At 38.3% G+C, this 7,500-nt stretch overlaps 1 protein-coding gene across 1 annotated transcript in view; it reads right to left on the bottom strand.

Annotated features, from left to right (window-relative positions):
- The window catches only part of LOC143017559 (neuronal acetylcholine receptor subunit alpha-7-like), a 287,696-nt gene that overhangs the window by 237,432 nt on the left and 42,764 nt on the right, over positions 1-7,500 (bottom strand). The window lies entirely within an intron of this gene.

Here is a 7,500-nt window from a genome sequence, read left to right as displayed (position 1 = left end):
ATACATGAATAGATAAATGAATAGATAACTAAATAAACAAATGAATAAATAAGTGAATAAATAAATATAGGCCCTTTCATTCACCCCATTTTCATTTCTTCTATTTTCTCTAATGTTGAAACTAAGTTTTCCATTATTTCTTCAAAATCTATTTGAGGCGTCTAGCATAGAAAGGGGGGAAAATGCTGGCGTCATGCATAAACTAATTTGCCCCTTAACATCAAACTCTCTAAGAACCACATTCCCGTACCGAGAAGGTGTGGCATTTACCCCTTACGTTTCTGGGTCCCCTATTGGCTGCTTAGTTAGTTATTTGTCAATTTATAGAGCAAATAATACACTATAAGTCCTGTGTCGTCATAACATACAAAACAATATCAACAGGTTTGTGACATTTATACAAGAAAATAAACATTGCATGGCCGAATATAGTCATTTACACAAAAAGTGAACATCGAATATAATGGCATCGCATGTCGAATATCATGTCATTTATAAAAAAGTGAGCATCATAGATACAAGCATCACTTATTCTTCAAGTGTTCCACTAAGCATCTATTTTCCTGTCAACTTTCTAATTTTCTATTATTAGGTTCAACTGCTTTTCATTTTCTCTTTCTTCCGTTCTGTATTCTTTCATTCCAGTATACCTCTTTCTATGGAAATCCTATTATAACGTTTGTATTCCCCTGAATATATTTTTCCAGGAAAGATGTAGGAACACATTTCCATTACCTACTTTCCATATATTAAGCTGAATGACAAGACTAACTCGTAACATTACAGAAAGTTTGAATGTTCATTTTTATTTTACACAAGACAAAACCATTACTGACATTGAGGTATCAGAATTAAGAATAAATTTGGAGTTTTACATCTTAATTATGAACAGATCCTCCGAGTCCTTGCATTTTGTATTAAGTGTCATTTATATAATCAACACAGGTAAACTAGTATAAATTATTGGTGAGGTTTGTATCATCAGTAGGTGTCCTGAATCAAAACCTTTATGACTTAATTAGTTCGTTTACTTCTTCAGCTATTACATAAAGAGCTGTTTAGAATGAGCCTTAAATAAGACTGTTATAGATATTCTTATATATGTTATTGATTTGACCAACGGTTGATGCGTTTGTGGTAAATGCTTATGTGAATTCTTTTGACAAAGGTGATCCATGTCACACAACTAACACCGATAAAAAAGAAAGAAAAATATATATACATTCATATATATATACATACATTCATATATATATATATATATTAGTCATGTGTTTGGCTTACCATAAATATGTATAGCCTAAACGTGTTGACATATATACATGCGCGCACACACACACACACACACACACACACACACACATACATTATGTATGTATGTATGTATGTATGTATATATATATATATATATTATATATATATATATATATATATATATACATTAAGTACATATACCAAAGGCTTTTCCCCCCGTACACGGGGGGGGGGGGTAGCCAAAAAGAAAAAGGCACAGAAACCACTCGCACCCATTCCATCCCCTACATATTCCACTCCCCTCCACCCTCTTCCCTCCCTCTCTTTTTGGTACCTCCTGGATGACGGGTCATCCCTGCATCCAGTCCACTGCCTTGAGTCAGAGGCAGTGTCGCAAGACACAGCACATCCACAGCAAGGCCGCTTCATTAATTCGGCGACCCCCCCTCTCCGTCCCCTTATGCAGAAAAGGAGAAGACGGGGAGAAATCCCTTCGGGCTGCGTCAAATTTCTCATACATACTTCCTCACTCCCCATCCCCCACCCACTCCCCCTCATGCATCACAGCCTCATCTATACACAACCCTTCTCCATTCACCCCTATCTGCTATCCTCTCCGGTCTTTCCTCGACATTCCTCTCTCTTGTAATGCCCCTTTTACCCCATCCATCCATCTCATCCTAGGACTCCCCCTCATATTCACTCCTTCCTCCTCTGCCTTCACTTCTTTTACTAATCTTTCTTCATTTATTCTTTCCATGTGTACAAACCATCTTAATATTCTTTCATCAACCCTATCTCCCAACTCCCTTTTCATCCCTGTTCTCCTCCTCACCTCCTCATTTCTCACTCTATCTAGCCTAGTAACCCCTATCATACTTTTCAGACATTTCATCTCAAACACATTCAAACTCCTTCTCTCTTCCTCTCTTATGTTCCATGTTTCTGCCCCATACATTGCTGTTGGCACAATCACTCCTTCATATAACCTCCTCTTAGCATCCATTCCCAAATGTCTATTTCTCATTACACTTTTTAATCCACCAAGTCATTTACTTACTTCTCACAATCTACATTCTACCTCCACCTCCACTCCTCCCTTTTCTACCACATTCGCACCCAAGTATCTAAAACTATTCACTTCCTCTAGTCTCTCTCCCTTAATGCTCACATTCAGCCTGCTGTCACTCTCTCTCCTTGTACATCTCATCACCTTACTTTTGCCCATATTTATCTTCAGCTTCCTTCTTTCACACACTTTCTCAAACGCTGTCACTAACTTCCTCAATCCCTCCTCTGATCCTGCTACAAGCGCTGTGTCGTCAGCAAACAACAACTGACTTATTTCCTACTTTTCTCCATTTTTTATAACCATCTCCAACCCCTGACCCACTACCCTTGCATTCACCTTTCGCACCACCCCATGTATAGATTGAACAGCCAGGGCCACATAACACATCCCTGACGAAGTCCCATCTTTATCCTCAAACCATTCACTCTCTCCATTTCTAATCCTAACACAGGATCTACTACTCTCGTAAACACTCCTTACTGCTCTTAACAGCTTTCCTCCTATCCCATATATCTGCAGTACCTCCCACAGTGCCTTTCTGTCTACCCTGTCGTAAGCCTTTTCCAAATCCATAAAAGCCCAAAAAACATCTTTACCTTTTCCTATAACTTTCTCACATATCTGTCTTACCACAAAAATCTGATCTACGCAACCCCTACCTGTTGTAAAACCACAATGTTCCTCACCAATTACTCCTTCTGTTCCTCTCCTAATTATCTCAATCAAGACATTCCCATAAGCCTTTCCAACTACACTCAACAAGCTGATCCCTCTGAAACTACTACACTCACACTTGCCCCCCTTTCCCTTGTAAATCGAAACAATACAGGCACTCCTCCAGTCCTCCGGCACTCTACCCTCTCTTAAACAAACATTAAATAACCTCACCAGCCAGTCCACCATAACAGTACCTCCTTTCTTCAGACATTCTGCAACTCCCTAAAATACTCTGCGCCCTTGCTCTCACTGCCTTCTCTTCCATTATCATCTCTCCATTTGCACCTTTTACTTTTTCTTCTCCACTTGATTCACCTCCTCTTCCTATTTTAATTCCTAATCATCTTTTTATTACTTTCAAAATTTTCTGTCATACTCTTACCCCATTTCACATCTCCTCTCCTCTTTGCTTCCTTTATCTTATGCTTAACTTCCTTTCTCTATACTTTGTACCTCTCATACAATTCCCTCCTCCTAATTTGTAGCCAATCTGTGAAAGCCTGCTTCTTCTTTTCTACACCCTTCTTTGCTTCCTCATCCCACCACTAACTACCCTTCCTTCTATTTCCTCCCACTCTTCTTGTTCCACACACCATTCTTGCACACCTTATGACTCCCTAATTGAACCATCCCCATTCCTCCTCCACTCCTTGTTCTACTCTATCCTTCACTACCTCCCACTCCTCAGCTTCTTCTTATACTCATTCTCCTTTTCTTTCTCATTTAAGCAGTTAACTCTAAGTACCTCCCTATCTTCTGCCCTTTTCCTTTTTCTCCGCCTATTCTCCACACTCAATTTACCTTCCGCCAGAAAATGATCTGATATTCTCCCACTCTCTCCCCACAGAACATGTACATCCTTAACTCTTCCTACCATACTCCTGGTCATCACTATATAGTCCATTAACGCTCTATCTGCCACCCTTCCATCCACCACCCTCTCCCATGTGTACTTATGCTTGACTTTCTTCCTAAACACTGTATTTTGCTATCATCAACACAGGGTAGACGAAAAAAAAGGAAATGAATATTCAGAGAAATGGTACAGGACAGTAACAAGGGGTTGGGGGACAGCATAACGGAGGGACAGTCGTAGTATAAAAGTGTCATCTTTTCTCAATGAACAGAGTTTTCCTCTATCACAGGCAAAATGATGTGTGGCTCTGGTCCGTAGGGACGTCCCATATAGACCCTAAAGTATCAACTGCATGCTACTTTGCCACAATAACACGCAGCCAATACCTAGACGGGTATATATCAGTCATGTGTTTGGCTTATCATCAATACTGATAGCCTATCTTTAACGTGTTGAGAATAGTTTCCTTTATGATACTTTAAAGAGTCTCCCCAGGGTCAACCTTTGTCAATCAAATGTATATTGCTTGTGTTTCTATTCCTGGGAATCATAATCTCTCTAGTGCATTAAATGCTAACCAGGATTCCCCTAGATGCCTTTCTGGGATATTTGGCGCCAACCCGACATTTCTTATTTTTTCTTTTATTTGTTTCCATTAACATTTGCTACAACGGATCGGACGTCTCCACCTTATTCTGTCTTCTGTGTCTTCTCATTTTGTTACAACCACAACCACCACCACCACCACCACCACCACCACCACAACTACCACCACCACCACCACCACCATCATCACCATCACCACTACCACCACTACCACCACCACAACAACAACCTCCACCAACACCAATACTACCACCACAACCACAACCATCCGCACAGCCTCTTTCACTCTATCCATAAACCTTCTCCTTGGTCTTCTTCTATTCCTGGACGATCCATCTTAAGCAATTTCCTCCCAACATTCTCCTCATCCATCCTCAACTCATGTTCAAGCCATCAGCCAAACCTTTTTGAATTACTTCAATATTCTTAGTAAAATATATATCAAATATTATTGGTTACGACTCTCTCTTGATATTTCCATAAGGAAAAACTTACCTACTAGTCTTTTAGTTGCTAAATAAAGACCCTAAAGAAAAAAAAAACATAGTAAGGAATAATGTTATTTGATTTTTGGTAATAAAGATTCAATAGCGCTTGAGCTACTTATGAAGGAACGAAAATCATTGTAAGAAATGACATAACTTCAGTAATATAGATTCACTGGCGTCGGGTTCAGTTATAAACCAAATTAGGCTTCCATAAGCTGAGTTTGCAAGCCTCATTATGCACAGCTGTTCCGAGCTGCCAGAGTCGGCTTCATTTTCTTTTAATGTCATCAGACCCATTTTCTTTCCAAGTGCTTCATGACACACGCAATCCTGAGAACTATATGAACATTGTGTTCAGTCTTCCAAACATAAAACGGATATAAATTCCCCAACTTCCAACTTCTCGAGAAAAAAAAATCCCATTTGTAAGAATTATTGGGGACGTGATTCAGTCTTTGGTCTACCGGGATAAGAGATATCTTTGATATTTTTCCTTGCCATGCATAAAGAAATTTTAATTTTAATTTCTTTTGACATAAAACGTAATCCTATTCTCTGCCTACCCGGGGTGACTGAGCGTATTTCCTAATTCTGCAGATAACAGAGGCTCAGTTCTATCACTCCAATATCATACAACCGTGAAATTATCTGGAGGCTCTCACGTAGCTCAAAGGTGAAAAGTCTATAATCTCTTTCATTTGAAAAATATGAAAAACGTTAAGTGTTCTCAAAATGCGTCACAAACGGGAAGCCTCAAAATTCTACCGTGAAAAAGGGGGTAGGAGGGTGGGTGGGGTGGGGGTGGGTTGGGAGAAGGGTGATGGGGGTCGGGGGGGGAGGGGAAGTCAATAGCTTCTCATTATCTTCTGTCCACTGAACTCTATACAATGTAAACTCATTTCCCCACATCAGGGACGTATTCTATATTTTTGACATGAAACGAATGCATATTATCATTTCTAAATTTAAATGAAAGTCATAAACTCGAATATTTGTAACAATAAATGGTTAATGACGGGAAATTTTAGTCAGCTTAAAGAAATCTATATTCTATTGAAAGTTAAAGAACTGCATCATTGGAACTATTTTGATTAAATCAAATAGAACATTATGTTAGCTATACAGTATTTCCTGCTTAAGTATGGTGACCTACATCAGTCCAATACCATACTAAAACACAAAAGAACTTTTTGTATTCATTTACCTATCAGGTCTTTAAATACAATTAATAAAGTACTATTGTAGTTTCTATATTATCCAGATTAATTAAAAGTGTATTTAAGGTGGTCTGCATGTACATAAAAGGCCCTCGGAAAAAGTTGTATTACAGTTCCTATATTATCCAGGTTAAATACAAATGTATCTAAGATGATCTATATGTACATAAGAAACCATCGGAAAACAGGATGGCATTACACTTCCTATATCATGCAGTTAAAATACAAATTTATTTAAGGTGGTCTACGTGTACATAAGAGGCCCTCGGAAAAAATTAAGTTCCTGTATTATCCAGGTGAAATAAAAGTGTATTTAAGGTGATCGACATGTACATTAGAGGTCCTTGGAAAAAAATATAGTTCCTATATTATTCCGGTGAAATACAGCGGTGCTTAAGGTGATCTACATATACATAAAATGCCCTCGAATACAGTAAATAATAAAAATATAACAATAATAAATAAATAAGTAAAGGATGGGATTGCAGTTCTTATATTATCCGTGTGAAATACAAGTGAATTTAAAGTGGTCTACCTATATATAAGAGGCCCTCGACTACAAAAAAAAGTATTACAGTTCCTATAATATCCTAACAAAATACAAACGCGCACTAGGTGTTCTGCACGTACGCAAGATGGCCTTACGGTAGGGAATGATAGTAGCACCGATATCCGACGATATCCAATGATAACGATTTCCAAAACGAGGACAGAAGCAATAGGCATAACTTGATTCCTAAATGTTCCCGGAAGGAAATTGGTTCCAGGCGTCTCACCTTCCCCGCAAGAGCGGGGATTGCCCTTCTCACAAATAATAAGAATTCTGGAGGATATCTCCGGAAAGAGGTGGAGTTGAAGAAGAAAAAAAGGGGAAAGGGAAAAAGGAAAGGAGGGAAATCTTATTTAAAAAAAATAACGAGAAGATAAAGAACAGGATAAAGGAGGAAAAGACAAAGAAAAAAGAAATTAGAGGGAGGAATAAAGAAAAAGGAAAAAGAAAGGATGAAGAAGAAAAAGAATAAGAATAAGAATAATGAGAATAAGACAAAGAAAACGAATGGAAAGATATGGACAATACGCACATGAGATAAAGCAGAACTTGCCGAGTATTTACAATAGATTGGAAGTTAGAGATCAAAATGCACGTGTACTGAAGAAATACATTTTCAGAAGGCTATGAATGAGTACCGGAGATATAGTTAATTATATTTTTTTCTCCTGTACTCTACTGAGATATATATTCTGTTTACGAAACATTACACTGTGTGCTATGAATATATTTGATAACAT

Source organism: Oratosquilla oratoria, chromosome 32 (genome assembly GCF_046742065.1).
Source record: "Oratosquilla oratoria isolate Oo_2021 chromosome 32, ASM4674206v1, whole genome shotgun sequence".
Classification (NCBI taxonomy): Eukaryota; Metazoa; Arthropoda; class Malacostraca; order Stomatopoda; family Squillidae; genus Oratosquilla; species Oratosquilla oratoria.
Note: the sequence above shows the minus strand (reverse complement) of the source record. Positions and strands in the feature narration are given on the sequence as shown.